The sequence below is a fragment of the Hemiscyllium ocellatum genome, chromosome 7, assembly GCF_020745735.1.
Source record: "Hemiscyllium ocellatum isolate sHemOce1 chromosome 7, sHemOce1.pat.X.cur, whole genome shotgun sequence".
Classification (NCBI taxonomy): domain Eukaryota; kingdom Metazoa; phylum Chordata; class Chondrichthyes; order Orectolobiformes; family Hemiscylliidae; genus Hemiscyllium; species Hemiscyllium ocellatum.
The window spans coordinates 104,672,534-104,696,044 of record NC_083407.1 but is presented as its reverse complement, the minus strand read 5'-3'; the positions used below and the strand labels follow the sequence as shown (position 1 = coordinate 104,696,044).

Genomic DNA, 23,511 nt, shown 5'->3' with positions numbered 1-23,511 from the left:
ACAAGGTACAGTTTACATTTATAAGCAGTTTGCTGTGCACAAATTATCTGCTGCATTCCCCATCTGGCAATGACTACACTCCAAAGACACTTTGCTACACTAAAGGATAGGACTCAAGACGATGTTTGCAGGAAGGTTTGTTCCTGACAAGGTGGGGGGAGGGGGTCAGGAACCCAAGGTTACAGTCTCAACATAAGAATTAGGCCACACAGGAGTGAGATTAGGAGGAATTTCCTCAATTACAGGATGGCAAATCATTAGAATCTCTACCCTAAAGAGCTGTGGAAGCTCAATCACTCATTTAGCTCAAGACAGAGATTGATAAGAGTTCTAAAATATTAAAGATATCAAGGGAAACTGATGTTGAAGTAGGAATTCAGATTAGATTAGATTACTTACAGTGTGGAAACAGGCCCTTCAGCCCAACAAGTCCACACCGACCCGCCGAAGCGCAACCCACCCATACCCCTACATTTACCCTTACCTAACACTACGGGCAATTTAGCATGGCCAATTCACCTGACCCGCACACCTTTGGACTGTGGGAGGAAACCGGAGCACCCGGAGGAAACCCACGCAGACACGGGGAGAACGTGCAAACTCCACACAGTCAGTCGCCTGAGTTGGGAATTGAACCCGGGTCTCTGGTGCTGTGAGACAGAGCAGGTCCAGTGGTCTGAGGGGTATACTCCTGCCCCTATGTTCTTTGTCTGTCAAATGCTTGGAAATTGCTGAAGTCATCAAAGCCCTACCTAAATGTAAATCCTTCTTGCATTTTAGGGGTAGAAGGGATTCTCAAGCATTTGTGCATCTAACTATAAAAAACAATTCAATCAGACACAGAATGGTGTTAAATTTCTGCATTTTGCTAAAAAAAAACAAGGATTTGAGACAGCATGTTTAAGAGCAGTGCAACAGAATACAAAACTAAGAGTGGAAATTTAAAATATTTCCAACATTTCTGGTTTTTACCCCAATGCAAGAGAATGGTAGCAATGAGTAACTGGTTTCAAACTGTCTTGCAGAAATTTGTTTTATGAGAAATGTCATATTGTAAACATATTAGGAAGTTATCATAGCCTACACAGAAAATAGAATAATTCAGATTATATGTGCAAACAAAACTACAAGACTTTACAATTTAAAGTAAATGCTCTAAAGTTTTCATCTCGAATGGCAAATTGGCCCACTAGGCACAAATAGTCCCTTCCCTCATGTGAAGGGGAGGTTCAATATGCTGTTCACACATGGTAGGCATCATGTATTGGGGGGGGGATGAGAAAAAGAGGGGGGGAGAAAAAGGGGGGGTGAGAGAAAAAAAGAGGGGGAGAAGAGAGAAAAAAGAGGGGGGAAAAGAGGGGGAGGAGAAAAAAGACAGGGGGAGAAAAAAGGGGGGGAGAAAAAAGGGGGGGAGAAAAAAGGGGGGGGAGAAAAAAGAGGGGGGGAGAAAAAAGAGGGGGGGAGAAAAAAGAGGGGGGGAGAAAAAAGAGGGGGGGAGAAAAAAGAGGGGGGGAGCTGAAGAAGGGGGGTGGGTTGGAAGGGGGGAGAGAGGGGGAGAGAGGGGGGAGAGAGGGGGGGAGAGAGGGGGGGAGAGAGGGGGGGGAGAGAGGAGGGGGGGGGAGGAGGAGGGGGGGAGAGAGGAGGGGGGGGAGAGAGGAGGGGGGGGAGAGAGGAGGGGGGGGAGAGAGGAGGGGGGGGGAGAGAGGAGGGGGGGGAGAGAGGGGGGGGGGGGAGAGAGGGGGGGGGGGGGGGGAGAGAGGAGGGGGGGGGGAGAGAGGAGGGGGGGGAGGGAGGAGGGAGGGGGGGAGGGAGGAGGGGAGGGAGGAGGGAGGGGGGGAGGGAGGAGGGAGGGGGGAGGGGAGGGAGGGGGGGAGGGAGGGGGGGAGGGATGGGGGGAGAGAGGGGGGAGAGAGAGGTAAAATGGGAGATGGGGAGCAGGAGAGGGTTGGGGATGTGGGGGATACAGAGGGGGAAGAGGAGAGATGCCGGGTCTGGGGGCAATGAACGGAGATGGGGATAAGCTCTGCCCCCCTCCCCCCGGGGGGGGTTGGTCTGTTGCTGGAGGGGGGGGGAGGGGGGGAGGAGGGGGGGGGAGGGGGGAGGAGGGGGGAGGAGGGGGGAGAGGGGGGGGAGGGGAGGGGGGGGAGGGGGGGGAGGGGGGGGAGGGGAGGGGGGGAGGGGGGGGAGGGGGGGGGGGGGGAGGGGAGGGGGGGGAGGGGGAGGAGGGGGGAGGGGGGGGAGGGGGAGGGGGGGGGGGGGGGGGGGGGGGGGGGGGGGGGAGGGGGAGGGGGGGAGGGGAGGGGGGGGGGGGGAGGGGGGGGGGAGGGGGGGGAGGGGGGGGGGGGGGGGAGGGGAGGGGGGGGGAGGGGGGGAGGGGGGGGGGGGAGGGGGAGGGGGGGAGGGGAGGGGGGGGGAGGGGGGGGGGAGGGGGGGGAGGGGAGGGGGGGGGAGGGGGGGGAGGGGGGGGGGAGGGAGGGGTGTGACCCAACTGTAAACAAACCGCCTCACAGCTTCGCCTCCCCCAGCCCCAGCCCCAGCCCCAGCCCCAGCCCCAGCCCCAGCCCCAGTAAAACACACCGTCTCCAAGTCACTTACACAAACTCCTCTCAGGGCAGCACCCCTCCCCAATCCTCCGCCGCCGCCAGTCTCGGACCCGGGTCGGCGGTGCCCGAATCAACGTTACACACTCCCCATGGAGAAGGTGCGGCACGGTAAACCGTCCCCACCGCTGCTGGATAAACAGAGCCTCGGACGAAAGGCCCGCCCTAAGAGGACGCCAGCGTCACAATCAGGGAGCATGCTCACTGTGGGAGGGAGGATGGTTCCCTTGGAGAACTTAAACATTTCTGTTGAATTTGGACAATTCACCTCCTTTTCCTCTTTCCAGGCTGGAGGACTTACATGGAAGATAAAAGCATAACATAAATCCAGAATTAAGTGCTTCCAACTAATTGACATGCATGAATGAATGAATATTGATGGTGGACCAAACTTATTTTCATAGAATCCCCTACAGTGGGAATTCAGCCCAGCAAATCCACACCCACCCCTCTAAGAGCATCCCTCCTAGACCCACCCTATTCGTGTAACCCTGCATGTCCCATGGCTAACCCACCAAGCCTGCACATCCCTGTACACTGTGGGCAATTTCCAATGGCCAGTTCACTTAACCTGCACATGTTGGATCTGTGGCCAGGAGGAAACCCACGCAGACACAGGGAGAAAATTGCAACCTCCATGCAGTCAGTTATCCAAGGGTGGAATTGAATTCAGGTTCCTGACGCTGTGAGACAGCAGTGCTAACCACTGAGCCACCACAACACCCATTTTCACCAAATTCCTCTTGCTTTTCTACTTCTCCAAGGATTGGTACGTAAGCGTTCTGATATCTCACCCAAAATGGCTATCCTTTTGGACATTTTATAGATTGCAATTATGCCCACTGCATAATGACCTACATAATTGCAGTGATGCAATTTTTAAAACAACTTCTTTGCAAACTGGTTTGAGCTGTTTGTGAATTACATCATTATATATACAGTGTACTGCATGACTTACTGTGGAACCCATGATCACGCTGAGTGGATGAGGTGATAAACATAGATGGGAAACTCGATCTCTAAATGAGAGAGAAATGATTAGAAACCAAAACCCTAGCTGCTCTCTACTCTCACTGGGGCCCAATCACTCACCCGACCTGTGCTCATTGACCTGAATATATTCCGAATTCAATAATATCCCAATTTGAGCAGATTCATTGTTGTTTTGAAAGACCTCCGCACCCTCACCCTTCCTACTGCTGTAACATGCCTTGTCCCTAAAACCCTGTGCTCCTTCAATTGTAGCCCCTTGTGCGTTCACAATTTTCTTTGCCCCACCTCTGGCAGCTATGCACTGAGTTGTGTGGGTCCTAAACCCTAGAATTCCCACTCCATATATCCACCTATCCCATCTCATGTAACACATGCCTTAAAACCCAGCTTGTGGAATAAGACCTTGGGTGCAATCTCCCCAGCCCCTGAACCATATTAGTATTGGTGAGACAATTAGGAAAATGTGGCAAGGTTGGCAGAAATGAAATTCCCATGTAAACAAATCTGTCAGATTCTGCAAATGCGTTTAGACAATAGACAATAGGTGCAGGAGTAGGCCATTCTGCCCTTCGATCCTGCACCGCCATTCAATATGATCATGGCTGATCATCCTTAATCAGTATCCTGTTCCTGCCTTATCTCCATAACCGTTGATTCCACTCTCCTTGAGAGCTCTATCCAATTCTTTCTTAAATGAATCCAGAGACTGGGCCTCCACTGCCCTCTGGGGCAGAGCATTCCACACAGCCACCACTCTCTGGGTGAAGAAGTTTCTCCTCATCTCTGTCCTAAATGGTCTTTTTAAGCTGTGTCCTCTGGTTCGGCACTCACCCATCAGCGGAAACATATTTCCTGCCTTCAGAGTGTCCAATCCTTTCATAATCTTATCTGTCTCAATCAGATTCCCTCTCAGTCTTCTAAACTCAAGGGTATACAAGCCCAGTCGCTCCAGTCTTTCAGCATAAGGTAGTCTCGTCATTCCAGGAATTGACCTCGTGAACTCCCTCAATAGCCAGAATGTCTTTCCTCTTGCAAGACAAGAGGAAATGAGATGAGAACCTTGCTAGTGAGTGGCAAGAAACATGTTTGTATGCATCTGCATGTCATTAGTATCTAATCTTATGTCAATGATATGCATTTTCCTATTCTCTCATGCATCAGAGAGAAACTATACAGAAACAATTCCCAATGTGAAAGAGCAGTTACTTGGCAGTTCCAGATCGCCACTCACTCCTCCTGGCCTCCACCTTGGACAGCAGTCACCCCAGGGCCTGCTTCATGGGAACGAGCCATTGTCTATGGAGTTTGGCATCAGACACGTACTGGTCTCACTGCATCATCAGGGCACATCTCTAACAGTCCTCTATGGCAATGCTGCATTGTACCACAACATCACCTTTCATTGTAGTGCTGATTCCAGGACACTTTGTATGCAGGGACAAGCACCATCTCTTGGATTGAAACAGGCCACATTTCAGAGCTCCTCCTATTATCTCTTAGCACTCCCTTACTTTGCGCCTACTCAGGTGCTCACAATACCTCTGTCTTGACGAGTCTTTCCTTTTTGTACTTTCTTGCTCAGCCAGAGCTCAAAAAGCCCACAGTAGTTCTGTCTTGCCTTGTCTTTTAGAGCAGTCACAATGTAAATGAGCAGCCTGTTGTCTTATTTGTTAGCTTGGTTTTTTTCCTTTTCTTTTGCTGAATGAAGGTGAACATTTTCAACCATTTGAAAGGCTTTCCAGTCTGTGATGGTCACCCATGAGCAATGAATACATGTGCAGCTACATTGGCTGCTCGAAGTAGTATAGCACTCCCTTAGAGTTCTGAATTGGAATGACTCTTGCTGAGATATTTATATCATTGATAGGCACAGGTGAGGTGCCGGAAGACTGGTGGTTGGCAAACGTGGTGCCACTGTTTAAGAAGCGTGGTAAAGACAAGCCAGGGAACTATAGACCAGTGAGCCTGACCTCAACGGTGGGCAAGTTGTTGGAGGGAATCCTGAGGAACAGGATGTACATGTATTTGGAAAGGCAAGGACTGATTAGGGATAGTCAACATGGCTTTGTGTGTGGGAAATCATGTCGCACAAACATGAAGAAGTAACAAAGAAGATTGATGAGGGCAGAGCAGTAGATGTGATCTATATGGACTTCAGTAAGGTGTTCGACAAAGTTCACCATGGGAGACTGATCAGCAAGGTCAGATCTCACAGAATACAGGGAGAACTAGCCTTTTGGATTCAGAACTGGCTCAAACGTAGAAGACAGGGGGTGGTGGAGGAGGGTTGTTTTTCAGACTGGAGGCCTGTGACCAATGGAATGCCACAAGGATCGGTGCTGGGTCCTCTACTTTTTGTCATTTACATAAATGATTTGGATGCGAGCATAAGAGGTACAGTTAGTAAGTTTGCAGATGACACCAAACTTGGAGGTGTAGTGGACAGCAAAGAGGGTTACCTCAGATTACAACAGGATCTGGACCAGATGGGCCAATGGGCTGAGAAGTGGCAGATGGAGTTTAATTCAAGTTAATGCGAGGTGTTGCATTTTGAGAAAGCAAATCTTAGCAGGACTTATTCACTTAATGGTAAGGTCCTAGGGAGTGTTGCTGAACAAAGAGATCTTGGAGTGCAGGTTCATAGCTCCTTAAAAGTGGAGTCGCAGGTAGATAGGATAGTGAAGAAGGTGTTTGGTATGCTTTCATTTATTGGTCAGAGTATTGAGTACAGGAGTTGGGAGGTCATGTTGCGGCTGTACAGGACATTGGTTAGGCCACTGTTGAGAATAGGAATATTGAGTGCAATTTTGGTCTCCTTCCTATTGGAAAGATGTTGTGAAACTTGAAAGGTTCAGAAAAGATTTACAAGGATGTTGCCAGAGTTGGAGGATTTGAGCTATAGGAAGAGGCTGAACAGGCTGGGGCTGTTTTCCCTGGAGTGTTGGAGGCTGAGGGGTGACCTTATAGAAGTTTACAAAATTATGAGGGGCATGAATCGGGTAAATACGCAAAGTCTTTTCCCTGGGGTCGGGGAGTCCAGAACTAGAGGGCATAGGTTTAGGGTGAGAAGGGAAAGATATAAAAGAGACCTATGTGGCAACGTTTTCACACAGAAAGTGTTACGTGTATGGAATGAGCTGCCAGAGGAAGTGATGGAGACTGGTACAATTGCAACATTTAAGAGGCATTTGGATGGGTATATGAATAGGAAGGGTTTGGAGGGATGTGGGCTGGGTGCTGGCAGGTGGGACTAGATTGGGTTGGGATATCTGGTCGGCATGGACGGGTTGGACTGCAGGTAAAAACACTGACACTGACATTTTTTTATAAACCCACCAACTCCCACAGCTACCTGGATTACACCTCTTCCCACCCTCCCTCCTGCAAAAATGCCATCCCATTTTCCCAATTCCTCCGCCTCCGCCGTATCTGCTCCCAGGAGGACCAGTTCCAACACAGAGCACACCAGATGGCCTCCTTCTTTAGAGACCACAATTTCTCTTCCCATGTGGTTAAAGATGCCCTCCAATGCATCTCGTCCATATCCTGCACCTCCGCCCTCAGTCCCCACCCCTCCAATCATAACAAGGACAGAACGCCCTTGGTGCTCACCTTCCACCCTACCAACCTTCGCATTAACCACATCGTCCGATGACATTTCCCCCACCTCCAAACAGACCCCACCATCAGGGATATATTTCCCTCCCCACCTATTTCCGCCTTCCGCAAAGCCCGTTCCCTCTGTGACTACCTGGTCAGGTTCACGGCCCCCATCAACCCCCCTCCCATCCTGGCACCTTCTCCTGCCACCACAGGAATTGCCCACACAAAAACGTGTGCCCACACCTCCTCCCTCACCTCCATCCAATGCTCCAAAAGAGCCTTCCATATCCATCAAAGTTTTACCTGCACATCCAACAATATGATTTATTGTATCCGTTGCTCCCGATGCGGTCTCTACATTGGGGAGACTGGATGCCTCCTAACAGAGCACTTTAGGGAACATCTCCGGGACACCCGCACCAATCAACCACACCGCCCCGTGGCCCAACATTTCAACTCCCCCCTCCCACTCTGCCGAGGACATTCAAGTCCTGGGCCTCCTTCACCACCGCTCCCTCACCACCTGACACCTGGAGGAAGAACACCTTATCTTCCGCCTCAGAGCACTTCAACCCCAGGGCATCAATGTGGACTTCAACAGTTTCCTCATTTCCCCTTCCCCCACCTCACTCCAGCTCCAGCCTTCGAGCCCAGCACGGCCCTCATGACTTGTCCTACCTGCCTATCTTCCTTTCCACCTATCCACTCCACCCTCCTCTCTGACCTATCACCTTCATCCTCACCCCCATTCACCCATTGTACTCTTTGCTACCTTCCCCTACCCTCCTCCCTGATCTACCACCTCTATCCCCACCCCTATTCACCTATTGTACTCTATGCTACTTTCTCCCCACCCCCACCTCCCTCTCATTTATTTCACCACTCTGCAGGCACCCTGCCTCTATTCCTGATGAAGGGCTTCTGCCTGAAATGTCGATTTTCCTGCTCCTCGGATGCTGCCTGACCTGCTGCGCTTTTCCAGGGTTGGACTGCAGGGTCTGTTTCCATGCTGTATATCTCTATGAGTCTATGACTCTATGATTCACCCTCTCTTTTTCCCGCAAGGTCTCCAGAACGCCACGTGCTGATCAATTCCCAGTGGACTTGCAGAATGTTTTCTTTTACAAAGTTTGCCATGAGGGATAGTTGATATGGAACAGTGCATCTACTTGGAGGGTTCCACTGCAGTGAGGCCAGGCCTAACCTTTGCAGCCATCGTAGGGAAAGGCAATAAATGGTTCCTGCCATGAATGGAAAAAGTTGCTTTGTAGCCAGAAAAGAACTTTCCAAGTGTAGTTATTGTTCTAATATATGGCAGCCAATTAATAAGCTCCTGCAAGTAGTGATCATGTGATTCTGGTTGAGCCAGTACAGAATTCCTCTGCACTTTGTCACAGTCATGCTCCAGGTCTATATGAGGGGGTGGAGCCTTGATTTAATGATTTATTTTAAAGATAGCACCACCAACAATGACATGCTTCCTCAGTACTGTGTAATACTTTAGCAGCGGGATCTGAATCAACCTATCCAGAGATGAGAGTGTCATCCCTTAGCTGTGAGGTGAAAGTGAGCTCTAAAACAGTGAGAAACAAAGTGGTGACTTGAAAGCATGGAGCTGAGGAGCCTTGCAAAGGGTTAATGCTTGCACATAATTTCTCCCTCTCACACCACTCACCGGGCCCTGCACCCACTTCCACTCCCATCTCTACACTGCTTGTTTACTTGTTTCTCTTACGGTGAATGTTAAATAGACTAAGAGCCCATTACGACATGCTCCACCGATTCTGCAAATGCTCTCAAGCCACTCGGTCCTGAGTCACTTCAATGGAGCGATTGTGATTGAAGTGGACGTTTACCCAAACACACAGTGAATGCAGGTTTGGGTGATGCTCGGGCCCAAATTCCCACTGAAGCCAAAGCACAGGCATTCTCTCCTAATGGGATTGGCACCGCCGATGCTGGCTCCGCAGAGCATTGTCTGAGTCCCACAGAAAGAGAAACATTATTCAAACATTATTCATACCTCACAGAGGAGGGAGAGCAATTATCACAGCCCTGTTGACAAGTACATCTCTCTCCATTGTCTGCATTTGTTTCAATGAGACTACTAATGGGGGCTTAACTAATGGGTCTAAATAAGCTATTCGGTTTCCACAGTTGGAACTTGGGGCCTTTCGTGGTGTAAGTAGGAAGCTTTCAGAACTGCTTGCTTGATTTAAGGCTGCGGCTGAAACCTAGTATTGAAGCTTTGACACTTTCTTAGCAACATATGCTTGAATCTTGTTTCTCTCTGTGTGTTTGTCTGTAGGGGTCTCTGACTAGATCCCTTTTAGACTCCTGTACTTCATTCAGGACATTGCATCTCAGGAATAATATATTGGCCTTACGTTTGACACAGAAGAGATTGACCTCGATACTCGAGCTAAAGTTACGAGAACAGGCTGCTTACATGCATAGATGCAGTTTGGATTCCCTGAAGCATTTCCGATCAGATTATCAGATCAGCCATGACCTTATTGAATGGTGGAGCAGATTCGATGGGCTGAATGGCCTACTTCTGCTCCTATGAGAAAGTAAGGACTGCAGATGCTGGAGATCAGAGCTGAAAATGTGTTGCTGGAAAAGCGTAGCAGGTCAGGCAGCATCCAAGGAGCAGGAGATTCGACGTTCATGCCCGAAACGTCGAATCTCCTGCTCCCTGGATGCTGCCTGACCTGCTGCGCTTTTCCAGCAGCACATTTTCAGCTTACTTCTACTCCTATGTCTTAGCCTCGAAGTCTGAGGGATAACCTAATCACAGAGTTCAAGCATAGGAAATTGGAACAGGAATAGGCCCCTTCGGCCTTTTGAGTCCACTCCATCATCCACCTGGATCACAGCTGACCTTCTTCCTCAACACAAAAGATTGGGTGGGATATCAGGATAGCATGGACAAGTTGACTGAAGGGGATGTTTCTGTGCTGTACATCTCTATGACTCTATGACAATTTTCACCCCATTATCCCCAAATCTTTTATCATTGAAAAATGCATCCACCTCTGCCTTGAATATAAAGAAGATTAAAGGATTTATGAGAGGAACTGGTACTTCTGGTGGGGGAAGTCCAAAGTATAAGGGGACAATCCTCAAGATTGGAGGTAAACCATTAAAGAGCGATGCACTCTCCACACAAACGTGATTAGAAATCTGGGACTTGCACGCTGTTAGGAGTCTAATGGAACATTTCAAAACTGAAATTGATGGATTATTGTTAGGCAAGGGTTAAGAAACCAAAGCTGGTAAATGAAGATGAGACACAGACCGACCATGGTCTAAATCAGGGGCGTGCGAACTGCGGCTCCATAGCTGCATGCAGCTCTTTATATCTCATTTACAGCTTCCAAGCTTTTCCGGTTAGATCACATTAACATGAAAAAAGCCTAATAAAAATTAATGCATGGAAAGTAAAAGCTGTGTTTTTTTTTAAATCAGGGGATAAAAGGCTGCACATTGTGGATTCAAATAATTATTTTAACAAAATAGATCAACATGCTGAGAATAAGCATGCCTGTGTCGTGTATCTACTCCATGGTTATAAATAATGCCTTTGGTTCGAGAAACAAATTTTGTGGGTGCGAACACTATTGTTTCTAATATAACCAAGATGAGAAATTGCTGTGAATGTGCTATAAGAAGCGGTTTGCTAACGTGGGAATCAGTAAGCAAAAACAGTATCAATTCAAACCATCTTATTTTGCTTTCACATTTGCTTTAAAGGTGACAAAATGACAGTCAAAAAAGTCCAAATGAAAAAATGTGATAGTTCAGGGTTGAGCCTAATTTAATTTTTATTTGTTTCCAGTGGATTTGTAAAGTCAGTACATCTCTTTTGTTCTTTTTATGTGCCAATTACCCATTCTGTACTTGTCATACTGGCACAGATTGGGTTTGAAATGTTGAAGGTTCACCTTGTGATTTCCAATTCACAGAGCATGGAAACAGACTGTTCAGTCCAACTTGTCCATGCCAACCTGATAGCCTAAATTAATCTAGTCCCATTTGCCAGCACTTGGCTCATATCCCTCTAAACTCTTCCTAATCATATACCCATCCAGATCCCTTCTAAATGTTGTAATTGTACTAGCCTCCACCACTCCCTCTGGCAGCTCATTCCATACAAGCATCACCCTTTGCATGAAAACGTTGCCCCTTAGCTCTCTTTTAAATCTTTCTTCTTTCCTCTTAAACCTATGCCCTCTAGTTTTGCACACCACAACCTTTGGAAAAAGACCTTTGCTATTCACCCTATCAAAGCCCCTCGTGATTTAATAAACCTCTATAAGGTCACCCGTCAGCCTCCGATGCTCCAGAGAAAACAGTCCCGGTCTGTTCAGTCTCTCCCTATAGCTCAAACCCTTCAGTCCTGACAACATCCTTGCAAATCCTTTCTGAACCCTTTCAAGTTTCACAATATTCCTCCTATAGCAGTGAGACTAGAATTGAACGCAATATTCTAAAAGTGGCCTAACCAATGTCCTGTACAGCCGCAACATGCCATCCCAACTCCTATGCTTAATATACTTAATATACACGACCTTGTATACCTGTGACTCCACCTTCAAGAAACTATGAACCTGCACGGCAAGGTCTCTTTGTTCAGCAACTCTCTCCCCACGACCTTACCACTAACTGTATAAATCCTATCCTGATTTGCCTTTCCAAAATGCACCTCACATTTATCTAAATTAAATTCCATCTGTCACTCCTTGGCCTATTGGCCCATCTGATCAAGATCCTGTTGTACTTTGAGATAACCTTTTTCACTGTCCACTACACCTCCAATTCTGGTATTATCTGCAAACATAATAACCATATTTCCTGTAGAATCCCTACAGTGTGGAAGCAGGCCTTTGGTCCAACAAATCCGCACCAACCCTTTGAAGAATAACCCACCCAAGACTCATTTCCTTACCCTGTTACTCTACATTTCCCCTGACTATCCTAACTTGCACATCCCTGAACACTGTGGGCAAGATCAGGATGGCCAATCCACCTGACCTGCACATCTTTGGATAGTGGGAGGAAACCAGAGACCTGGAGGAAAAGCATGTAGAATGTGCAAACTCCACACAGACAGTCATCCGAGACTGGAATTCCACCCAGGTCCCTGGCACTGTGAGGCTGCAGTGCTAACCAATGAGCCACCATGCTGCCCAATGTTCACATCCAAATCATTTATATAAATGACAAAAAAACTATGGAGCCAACACCGATCCTTGCAGATCCTTGCTGTTTTTATATTAGGTATTTTTTTAAAATAAAGAGTTTATAGGTTAAAAAAAGTTGCCTTAGCTTGAACAAAATGAAAGGCCATGCAGGCTCATGTACATATGTAGGTCTTGTGGTTCTGTTGCTCTTTAGCTTTTACAGGATGTAAGATCCACTGGTGGCTGTTCAAAGTGTTACTGCAATTCGGAAGCAGCCTCCATCTTTCAAACCCTTGTGTTGAATCTTATTGTTTTTAAGTTAAGTGACAGTTTTGTTGAGTTTCATGGGCAGGGATTGTTTCTCATTGGGTGGTCTGGCTAGATCTCCCGTCATATCTTACCAAATCCATCCCATTATCCCACCCCTACTGTGCACCGCTTGCCCAATTCTAGCCCCATTCTATCGCTCACTGCACCTGGACCAACTCGCCAATACCTGGGAAATACAGGATTGGACTGGCATCTCCGGCACTGGCAACACTGTCAGACGGGAGTTGGTCTGCACAGTTCCTGACATTTCCTCTGGATGTGACAGGGAAGGGAATGTTGGTACCCTGCTTTGTGAGTAGAGATCTGAAAGTCCTGTTGGACAACGTGGTGAAAAGGTGGGACTGTCTCCTTCCTCCAGGACTGGCAACAGACGTCATGCCATCAGACCATGCCAGCCTGGCCTGAGGTTGCCCTCTGTGTTGATATGCTCTAACAGCCTGGAGACACACCCATCACTGTAGGAACAAGGTCAAAGCCCTTCTCCGCTCTGCCAGCGTAAGTACCACCAACTTCTCCCAGATTCCTCACATTTACGCTATCTCTACCACTGTTTCCATTTAATCTCCCACTTAATTATCTGCCTTACTCTCACTCTAGGATGAAAATAGTCCCCTTCCCACCACTGGGCAGAAAGAGTCAAGGTGGGCCTTTTGATCCTCAGCTTTTCATCTCTCATGAGGAATAAATTCTGACCCTGTCCATGTCAAGTGGCTGACTGACCACATCCGAGTCCCTGGACTGGGATATTAGAGACTGCCCTTGACTTTTCGTGCTGGGACCCCCTGACCAATGGCTTGCTCCTCTGACTTGACAACCATGACAAGCTTCCCAGCCTGCATCTGCACCTAACGGTATGGCAATATTACACCACGGTGAGCCTGGTATTGCTGTCAGGGGCACTGTGAGCATCCAGGAAGGTTCATTGTGAGTGAGCACTAAGTGAGCAAGTGAACAACTCAGAAACGAAGCCTGCGCCAATCCATGAGCTTTGTGCATGTCTCTGAGCACACAATGTCCTTGCTGCAGCTTTACTATGATTGTTGTATGTGCAAACCCATTCCCTCCGTTACCTGGGCCCTGGTATGAGCTACTGTGAGTAATTACCCAATTATGTAAGCTCAGGTGAAATAACAACCCTAGTATAAAAGCAACTCACATTCTATGTAGTACCTCTATGTGGTGAAATGTTGCAATGTACTTCACAGGAATGTTACTGACATAATTTGACATTAAATCACATAGGAAGACATTGAGACAAATGACCTTGGTCAAAGGGGGGGAATATTAACGGGACGAATAGAGGGTTGGGTTCTGTTCACTGAGCTGGGAATTTGTGTTGCAGATGTTTCGTCCCCTGTCCAGGTGACATCCTCAGTGCTTGGGAGCCTCCTGTGAAGCGCTTCTGTGATGTTTCCTCCGGCATTTGTAGTGGTTTGTCTCTGCCGCTTCTGGTTGTCAGTTCCAGCTGTCCGTTGCAGTGGTTGGTATATTGGGTCCAGGTCAATGTGCTTATTGATTGAGTCTGTGGATGAGTGCCATGCCTCTAGGAATTCCCTGGTTGTTCTCTGTTTAGCTTGTTCTATAATAGTAGTGTTGTCCCAGTCGAACTCATGTTGCTTATCATCTGCGTGTGTGGCTACTAAGGATAGCTGGTCGTGTCGTTTCGTGACTAGTTGGTGTCACCTAGACAGGGGACAAAACGCCTGCAACACAAATTCCCAACTCAGCGAACAGAACCACAACAACGAGCACCCGAGCTACAAATCTTCTCACAAACTTTGAAGAGGGTTGGGGTTTGGGTTAGGATTAGGGCATTTAGGGAGGATATTCCAGAGTTTAGGTGACTGAAAGTTCAGTCATCATTGGCAAGGTGAAGGAAATTGTAGGCTATTCATGAGGCTGGAAGCAGATTCTCTCAATAGAGCTATAGGAGGAGGTCATGGAACTGTAGACCATAGAAACAAACCCTTCCATCCAACTCGTCCATGCCAACCAGTTATCCTAAATTAATCTAGTCCAGTTGGCCTTGGCCCATATCACTCTAAACCCTTCCTATTCAAATACCCATCCAGATATACCCATCTTAAATGTTGTAATTGTACCAGCCTCCACCACTTCCTCTGGCAGCTCATTCCATACACGTACCATCCTCTGCCTGAAAAAGTTGTCCCTTAGGTCCCTTTAATTTGCCCATTTTAATTCTTTCCCTTCTCACCTTAAACCTATGCCCTCCAGTTTTGGATTCCGCTACTCTCAGGGAAAAAATATTTATGCCCCAAATGATTTTATAAACTTCTACTGAGTCACCCGTCAGCCTCCAACGTTCTAGGGAAAATAGCTCACAGAGAAAGAGTGAAAGTTGAGGTATTGAACACCAGAATGAGAGTTTTAAATTTGAGGTACGTGTTGGCCGGGAGCTAATGTTGTCAGTTAGGATGCATGGCGGCAGAGATTTGGATGAGCTCAAGTGTGAAAGGTGAAGATGGTCAGTCAGCTAGGACACTGTTGAAATAGTTAGGCCCAGAGATACCAATGAAAAGTTTCAGCAGCAGATGAAATGAAGCCAGGTAGAAAAGGGTGATGTTAAAAAGGTGGAAGTGAACAGTGTTATCTAGCTGTGCATACGTTACTAACCCAAATTAAACTGCAAATTATGTTACAATCTGATTGGAGTCCAGTACCTTTCTTTTTAACTTAAAGTAGACAAAGTTCAAATCTCAGGTACTTACTAAGAGAATACGCTCACAAGATTCCATGGTTTTGAACAAATAAGCTAAAAACTTTACTACAGAAGATTAACATAGACCTTAGAACAGTACAGCACAGTAAAGTATGGGCCCTCTAAGATCAAACTAAGCTATGTACCCTTCATCTACCACTTCTCAGCCCAGTTCTGCATCCTGTCAATGTCCTGTTGTAACCTACAACAGCCCTCCACACTATCCACAACTTCACCAACCATCGGCAAACTTACTAACCCATCTTTCCATGTCGTCATCCAAGTCTTTTATGAAAATCACAAAGAGCAGAGGCCCCAGAACAGATCCCTGTGGAACATCACTGATCACTGAGCTCCAGGCTGAATGCTTTCCATCTCCTACCACCCTATGTGGTCTATGGGCCAGCCAATTCTGTATCCAGAAAGTCAAATTTCCTCTGTCCTATACCTGTCACAAAGCTATGCTGACTATCTCTCATCAAGCTATGCATTCCCAAATAATCATAAATCCTGTCTCTCAGAATCCTCTCCAATAATTTGCCCACCACTGACCTAAGACTGACTGGTCTGTTATTCCCAGGGTTATCAGTATTCCCTTTCTTGAACAATATTGGAAAAGTAAAACAAGTCATACTCTCATATTCAGAATTAACATGAGGTAAATATGACTTTCCAGTCAAACTGTGGTAGAATATCCCACAGAGTTCAGCTTAACTGGCCAGCATATTCAAGGCAGCCCTCCCCGAGATATCCGTGGCACGGTGGATCATCAAATATTATCATAACTGGCACCTTTGCAACAATTTCCAATTGCTCACTTTCAAAGATCTAGCCTTGGAACAACTACCAGTATCTTGGTAGCAAGCCCACGTGAAGCTTTTTAGCTATATCTCTTCTATTCCAATCCTTTTAAATCATCATGAGCAACCCTCCAAACAGCCTTTTGCTTTAGATTATGCAGCCATCAGGAAAGGACGAGAATTTTAATTACCTCACCTTCCTAGCTGCTGAACTCTTAAAAGAAACAGGACCCGAACCCTTTAAATGGATTAGACCTCCAGGTGTTTCAATGGCATTTATCCCATTTTATAATGATCAATGTTAACATTGAAACTAAAATATTTTTATTGAAATGGGAGCCTTGAACTCGATATTCAAAATGCATATAAAATGCTGCAAACTTCAAGCTGAGGCATCTCCAATATGGAGACAAGCATCCTAATTTTTAATGAAGCAGTTTGTCTTCCCAGGAAATCTCGCTGAGCGTCAATCATTGAGAAGTCCGGATTACTCTGAAGCATTGCCTCAATTTAAAATATCTTGAGGATATTGGGCTCTCTTCCCTCATGCCCTCAGGGTGTTTGGAAGTGCTTCACAGCCAGTGGAGCATTCTCTGAGGTGTAATGCAGTGGAACTTGCTGCAGCTAATTGCCGCACAGCAAGATCCCACAATCAGCAATGTGATGGCGACCAAGGTAAGATATTTCAACAATTTGCTTGCGGGGTATATAGTGTCGAGGACCCAGTGGTGAGCTCCCCTGCTCATCATTGCCTGCCAAGAAGCCAGACTGAATTAAATATCTGGGCTCGAATGTAGAAGACAGAGGATGGAGATGGAGAATTGCCTTTCAGACTGGAGGCTTGTGCCCAGTGGTGTGCCACAAGGATCGGTGGTGGGTCCTCTGTTTTGTCATTTATATAAATGATTTGTATGTGAATGTAGGAGGTATGGTTATAATTTTGCAGATGACATCAAAATTGGAGGGGTCGTAGACAGTGAAGGTTACCTCAGAGTACAACGGGATCTTGATCAGATAGGGCCGAGGAGTGGCAGATGGAGTTTAATTTAGATAAAAGTGAGGTGCTGCATTTTGGAAAGGCAGGTCAGGGCAGGAACTTATACATTTAACGATAAGGTCCTGGAGAGTGTTGCTGAGCAAATAGACCTTGGAATACAGATTTATAGTTGCTTGAAAGTGAAGCTGCGGGTAGATAAGATAGTGAACAAGGTGTTTAGTATGCTTTCCGTTATCACTCAAAGCACTGAGTCTCGGAGTTAGGAGGTCGTGTTGCGGCTGTACAGGACATTGGTCAGGCCACTTTTGGAATATTGTGTGCAATTCTGGTCTCCTTCCTATTGGGAGGATGTTGTGAAACTTGAAAGGGTTCAGAAAAGATTTACAAGGATGTAGTCTGAGTTGGAGGGTTTGAGCTACAGGGAGAGGTTGAACAGGCTGGGGCTGTTTTCCCTGGAGCGTCGGAGGCTGAGGGGTGACCTTATAGAGGATTATAAAATCATGAGGGGCATGGATAGGGTAATTAGACAAAGTCTTTTCCCTGGGGCAGGGGAGTCCAGAACTAGAGGGCATAGGTTTAGGGTGAGAGGGGAAAGATATAAAAGGAACCTATGTGGCAACGTTTTAATACAGAGGGTGGTACGTGTATGGAAGGAGCTGCCAGAGAAAGTGGTGGAGGCTGGTACTATTGCAACATTTAGAGGGCTTTGGATAGGTATATGAATAGGAAGGTTTGGAGGGGTATGGACCAGGTGCTGGCAGTGGGAGTAGATTGGGTTGGGATAGCTGGTCAGCATGGACGGGTTGGACTAAAGGGTCTGTTTCAGCGCTGTACATCTCTATGACTCTATGTCAAAGTCCACCTTGAATAGGGTTTAAGACATGGGTTTCTGGTTTGGAGATAAGAATGCTAGTCACTAAATCCCTACTGATACCAAGAATACTTCCTACTGGGGGCTCAGATGTCACTGGTTCACCGAGGCCTGTGGATGTCGACCCTTCCCTTTCATACGCTCTGCTTTTAATCAGCTGTTGCTTGTGATAAAGCAGGCAATTTTCCGATGAATTGCATGTGCAAACAAAGAGCGGGGAGCACAATGAGAGCTGCAGTGTTCATTTACTGTAATAGAAGGAAAACACGGACAGCATGCTTGGAAAAATGAAAATGAGGCAAGATTGCCTGGGAGGCTCTTGGCATTCTGTTGTCCTGAAGAAACAGCTGGGCTCACCGTCCTTGTTGGTTCTTTGTTGTGGCTGTGATTGTACACCTATCTCACTGATTGCTAAGTGGGCCAGCGCTGCGATGTGCTCAGTCCTTTCATCTGTTCTTGTTTGCTTCATCACAAAAGGGAGCCAAACCTCTTCAGGCTCCTTTTGATGGCAGACCTGTGTGCTTGTCTAAGTGCTCCCCTTGCCCTGCAAATTTAGGCACTCACGTACCATTGTCCTTGAAATGCATGTATCCTGCCAGAGGGGAGCCTCCAAAGACAGACAAGAGCAAAATGGTGGCCGCAGATGTGTCAATCTCTCGAGGTGGCCAGGACTTATTAAAAGCAGAGGTGGACGTATTTACTATTTATTAGCTGTATTATGTGAATGGCGTAACAGTGCATTAACACTTTAGAAACAAAAACAGAAATGGCTAGAGAAACTCAGAAGGTCTGGCATCTTCTGTGCAGAAGAAGTTAACCTTTCAAGTTCTGAGGGAGGATCACTGGACTCAAAATTTTTAGCCCTGCCTTTTCTCTCCACAGATGCTGGCAGACCTGCTGAGTTTCTTCAGCAATTTCTGTTTTCATTTCAGATTTCCAGTACCCGCAGTTCTCTGGTTTGTTAACACTTCAGTCCAGGTTAAGTTTGAAGCACTGTATAGCTATTGCTGGCAACCAGCCTTTCGTTCTGAGGCCTACCTGCCAGTGCAACCCTCACACCCAATCAACTCTGTCTAAGCCGTGCTACACTTGGACCAGTGATATGCAGAACTCTCACCTCGGGTCAGAACCTGAGAAGAAAGATTGAAGAAGAAGAAGATAGGAGCAGGAGGAGGCCATTTGGCCCTTCACACCTGCTCCACCATTCAGCATAATCATGGCTGATCATTTAACTCGATAGCCTATTCCTGCTTTCTCCCTGTAAACTTTGATCACATTTAGCATAAGTGCTATATTTAGCTGCCTCTTGAATGCATTCAATGTTTTGGCATCAACTGCTTCCTGTGGTAATGAATTCCACAGGCTCACCACTCTTCGGGTGAAGAAATGTCTCCTCATCTCCGTTCTAAATGGTCTATCCCGAATCCTCGGACTGTGACCCCTGGTTCTGGAAACACCCACCATTGGGAACATCCTCCCTACATCCACCTTGTCTAGTCCTGTTAGACTTTTATAAGTCTCTTTGAGACTCCCCCCGCCCCCCCCCCCAATTTGTCTGAACGCCTGTGAAAACAGTCCTAACCTAGTCAACCTCTCCTCATACATCAGCCCCACCAGAACTATGTGGGTTCAACTCACATATTTGAATTTAAAACAGAGACTGATATTCCCAGCACAGTACAGAGGGAGTGCTGTACTCTCAATGGTGTCATTTTTCAGCCAAAATGTTAAACCAAAGCCTCATCTACCTTGAAACCAGGGGTTAAAAGATCCGGTGGCACCATTTCCAAGAAGTGCACAAATGCTTCCCTCGGGTAATGTTTACCCATTTAACCAAAAACGTTAAAAGCTAATTATTGAGCCGCTGTGCAAATTTGGCTTCTACAGTACAATGGTACTGCACAAGATGCTTTGAATGGGAACAGCACCATATGAATGGAAGCCTATTTCCAACTTCTTAACATCGCCCAACTCTGCCTGACTTCAGCTGTCCTAAAGAAGGGTTACACCCGAAACGTCGACTTCTCTACCCCCTGAAGCTGCCCTGGTTTGCTGTGTTCTTCCAGTCTCCTGTCTGTCTGCTCACCTCAGCTTATCAGCTGCTGAAACCCTCATCTGCTTCCTCACTATACCGAGACTTCATTATTCCAATTCTCACCTGAGTAGCCTCTCAACTTCCTCCTCTATAAACCTATCTCAGGGCTTAAGTCAAGCTGCTGTCCATCTCCTAACTTAAAGGAGATCCTGCTTGCCCACCACCTGGCTTATATTGGCTCGCAGTCACACAATAAGACAGCTTTAAAATTCTCATCCATATTTTTGAATACCTCCCATGCTTCACTCCTCCATATCTTTGTAACTTCCACTAAGCTGAGTACCTACCCATAACTTTGCTCCTGTAAATCAGCCTGGTGAACCCCTCCCATGTTAAGTGTCCCACCTGTTGCACTAGGCAGACCCTGAGCTTTACCATTTCACTTCTGAACTCTACTGCCTGACAGTGTGATGGTGACTGAGCCAACCGTGGATTTCAAAAGGAAATTTTTTTTTAAAACAAAAAATAATTTTATTTGATTTGAATTATTGTCCCATATACCTAAGTACAGTGAAAAGTTTGTTTTGCATGCATTAATGGCAGATCATACCAGTAATAGAACAGAGCAAGAAATACAATGTTATGGCTGCAGATAATAGCCAGAGACTTTTCTCCAGTTCAGGATTGACGGGGACGAGAAGTCATAGTTGGAAGATATTAGGAGGAAGGTATAAAGGAGACGTCAGAGGTAGGTTCTTTACACAGAGAGTTGTGAATGCATGGAATGCATTGCCAGCTGAGGTGGTGGAAGCAGAGTCATTGGGAACATTTAAGCGACTGCTGGACATGCACATGGAGAGCAGTGAGTTGAGGGGTGCGTAGGTTAATTTACTATATTTTACATTAGAATTAAATCTCGGCACAACATCATGGGCCAAAGGGACTGTTCTGTGCTGTATTTGTCTATGTTCTATGTTCTATGAAGTGCATATATGGTGAAACCAACATTTAATTTTAACCATTTGAGAAGTCCATTCAAAAGCCTAATAACAGCAGAGAATAAGATGTTCTCGAATCTGTTGATACGTGTGTTTAAGCTTTTATAACTTCTGATCTACATTGGAGGTTGGAAGAGATTATAACTGACGTGGAGACAGCCTTCCCGAGGCGGCTGGAAGTGTAGATGGAGCCAACGGATGGAAGGTTGGCTTGTGTGATGGACTGGGCTGTGCTCACAACTCTCTGGAATTTCTTATGGTCCTGGGCAGAGCAGTGATGGGATGCTTTCCGTGATGCATCTATAAAAATTGGTAAAGTCTTTATGTACAAACCTAGTTTCCTTAGCCTCCTGAGGAAGAGGATTAGCAAAGTTATGGAGAAATGGTGGGAGAGTGGGATTAGCCGAGTTGTTCTTGCAGAGAGCCTGGAGAGGCACAATGTGCTGTGTGGCCTCCTTCTGTGATATGATTATTGTATAACTCTATGATCCTCACTATCTCTTTTCGCTTCATTAAGATGCTCTTTAAAAGCTTTTGAGCTCGATCCTGTGGTCATCATTTTTGGGTCAGTATCAATTTTTGTTTCAAATCTAGAGCACAGCAGGTCAGGCAGCATCCAAGGCTCAGGAAAATTGATGTTTTGGGCAGGTTTGACAGCATTCATGGGTTGCTTAATAAAATTGTTCTGATCTGAGTGAGGCATGCATGCGGAGGGAGAGAGGGAAAAAGTTTCATTTGACATTCCAGTTGCATCAGCATCGATGTTAGTTATTTGTACAGGGAACAGAATTGAGGAACCAGCATGGTAATCAGCCTGTTCATTCCCAACTTGTATATACACTGCCAAGTGAGTGATAAATGGGCGGCATGGTGGCACAGTGGTTAGCACTGTTGCCTCACAGTGCCAGAGACCTGGGTTCAATTCCCACCTCAGGCGACTGACTGCGTGGGTTTCCTCCCACAGTCCAAAGTTGTGCAGGTTAGGTGAATCGGCCAAGCTAAATTTCCTGTAGTGTTAGGTGAAGGGGTGAAATTTAGGGGAATGGGTCTGAGTTGGTGACGGGTCAGTGTGGACTTGTTGGGCCGAAGGGCCTGTTTCCACACTCTAAGTAATCTAATCTAATGTGTACTGAGCTACCAGTTTCTGTAGCCCATATTTTAGTTGGTCTGATGACACTGAAGACTTTTCTTGTCTTGTCACTCAGTAGTGTGTTTTTGTTGTGAAATTGGGTTGCAAAGAAATCTAGGAATAGATGTTCTCACTTCACCTTACCAAATGAACAATTTATTTCAAAACTTGCTGTAAAATGTGGTCAGGGTACTGATGGTTCCCAAAATACCCTTGTAAATATGAAACTTCATAAATATAAAGATGGGCAGTGATATAATGGGATTGGTTTTCATCTATTCATTACCTTTTTTTTATCTGGAGGTATGACTCCTCCGATCTGAATGAAAATAGGGAGAGTGCTATAGAGGATGTGTAATCTATTTCTTCTACCTTCATATCTGTGTGGCACAGTGGTTAGCATTGCTGCCTCATAGCACCAGGGACCTGGTTCAATTCCTGTCTCGGGCAACTGTCTGTGTGGAGTTTGCACATTCTCCCTATGTCTGTGTGGGTTTCCTCCTGGTGCTCTGGTTTCCTCCCACAGTCAAAAGATGTGCAGGTTGGATGGATTGGCCATAGGAAATTGCCCATAGTGTCCAGGAATGTGCAGGCTAGGTGGATTAGCCATGGTAAGTGCAGGGTTATGGGGATGGATTGGGTCTGGGTGGGATGTTCCTCAGAGGGTCTGTGTAGACTTGCTGGACTGAGTGATCGGCTTCCATGCTGTAGGGATTCTATATTTTTAGTAAAGCAGGGACGCTCTCCCCAGTTTCCCAGCCAACAGTTATCCCACAACTAACTTCACTAAAGCAGCACGTTTGCTTGTTTAACCAACTGATTATTTGTGAGATCTTGCTGTGCGCAAAGTTGTTTGTTGTTGTAATGCTGTTTGGGATGAAAGATGCTCTTTGATCTCTCCGGAATTTGTTGGTCTTCCAGTGTGAAGAATTGGGTAATCCAAGATGGAGGACAGGAAAAGATTGTGGATGTAAGAGCTGCTTCTTTTTTGAGGTATTTTGGATGTTGGAGGTGATTTCCTCGGATTCCAGGAGCTGTTTTATAAGCTGTTGCATTGTTTTGGAATTTTTGGGGATAAAAGATCAAAGCAACGGCATTTTAAAAAGGAGAAAAAGAGACAAAGGCAGTGAACATATAGAACTGTAGTCAGAGAAAGTAACGACACTGCTGTCTGACACAGCAGTGAATCTGCATAGCTAATGCCTTTGGTGTTTCCGTTCACGTATCGCTGGACATCGGAGTGCAGCTAA

At 46.5% G+C, this 23,511-nt stretch overlaps 1 protein-coding gene across 2 annotated transcripts in view; it reads right to left on the bottom strand.

Moving 5' to 3' along the window:
* plekhm3 (pleckstrin homology domain containing, family M, member 3) overlaps nt 1–23,511 on the bottom strand; it is a 183,665-nt gene that overhangs the window by 110,396 nt on the left and 49,758 nt on the right. The window contains exon 1 of one of the 2 annotated variants that reach the window (XM_060827615.1): nt 2,596–2,684. The exons of the other annotated variant lie outside the window; for it this stretch is intronic. The gene's annotated coding sequence lies outside the window, so the exon portion shown is untranslated. Of the gene's footprint in view, nt 1–2,595; nt 2,685–23,511 lie in introns of those variants that run through there. 2 annotated transcript variants of the gene reach the window in all.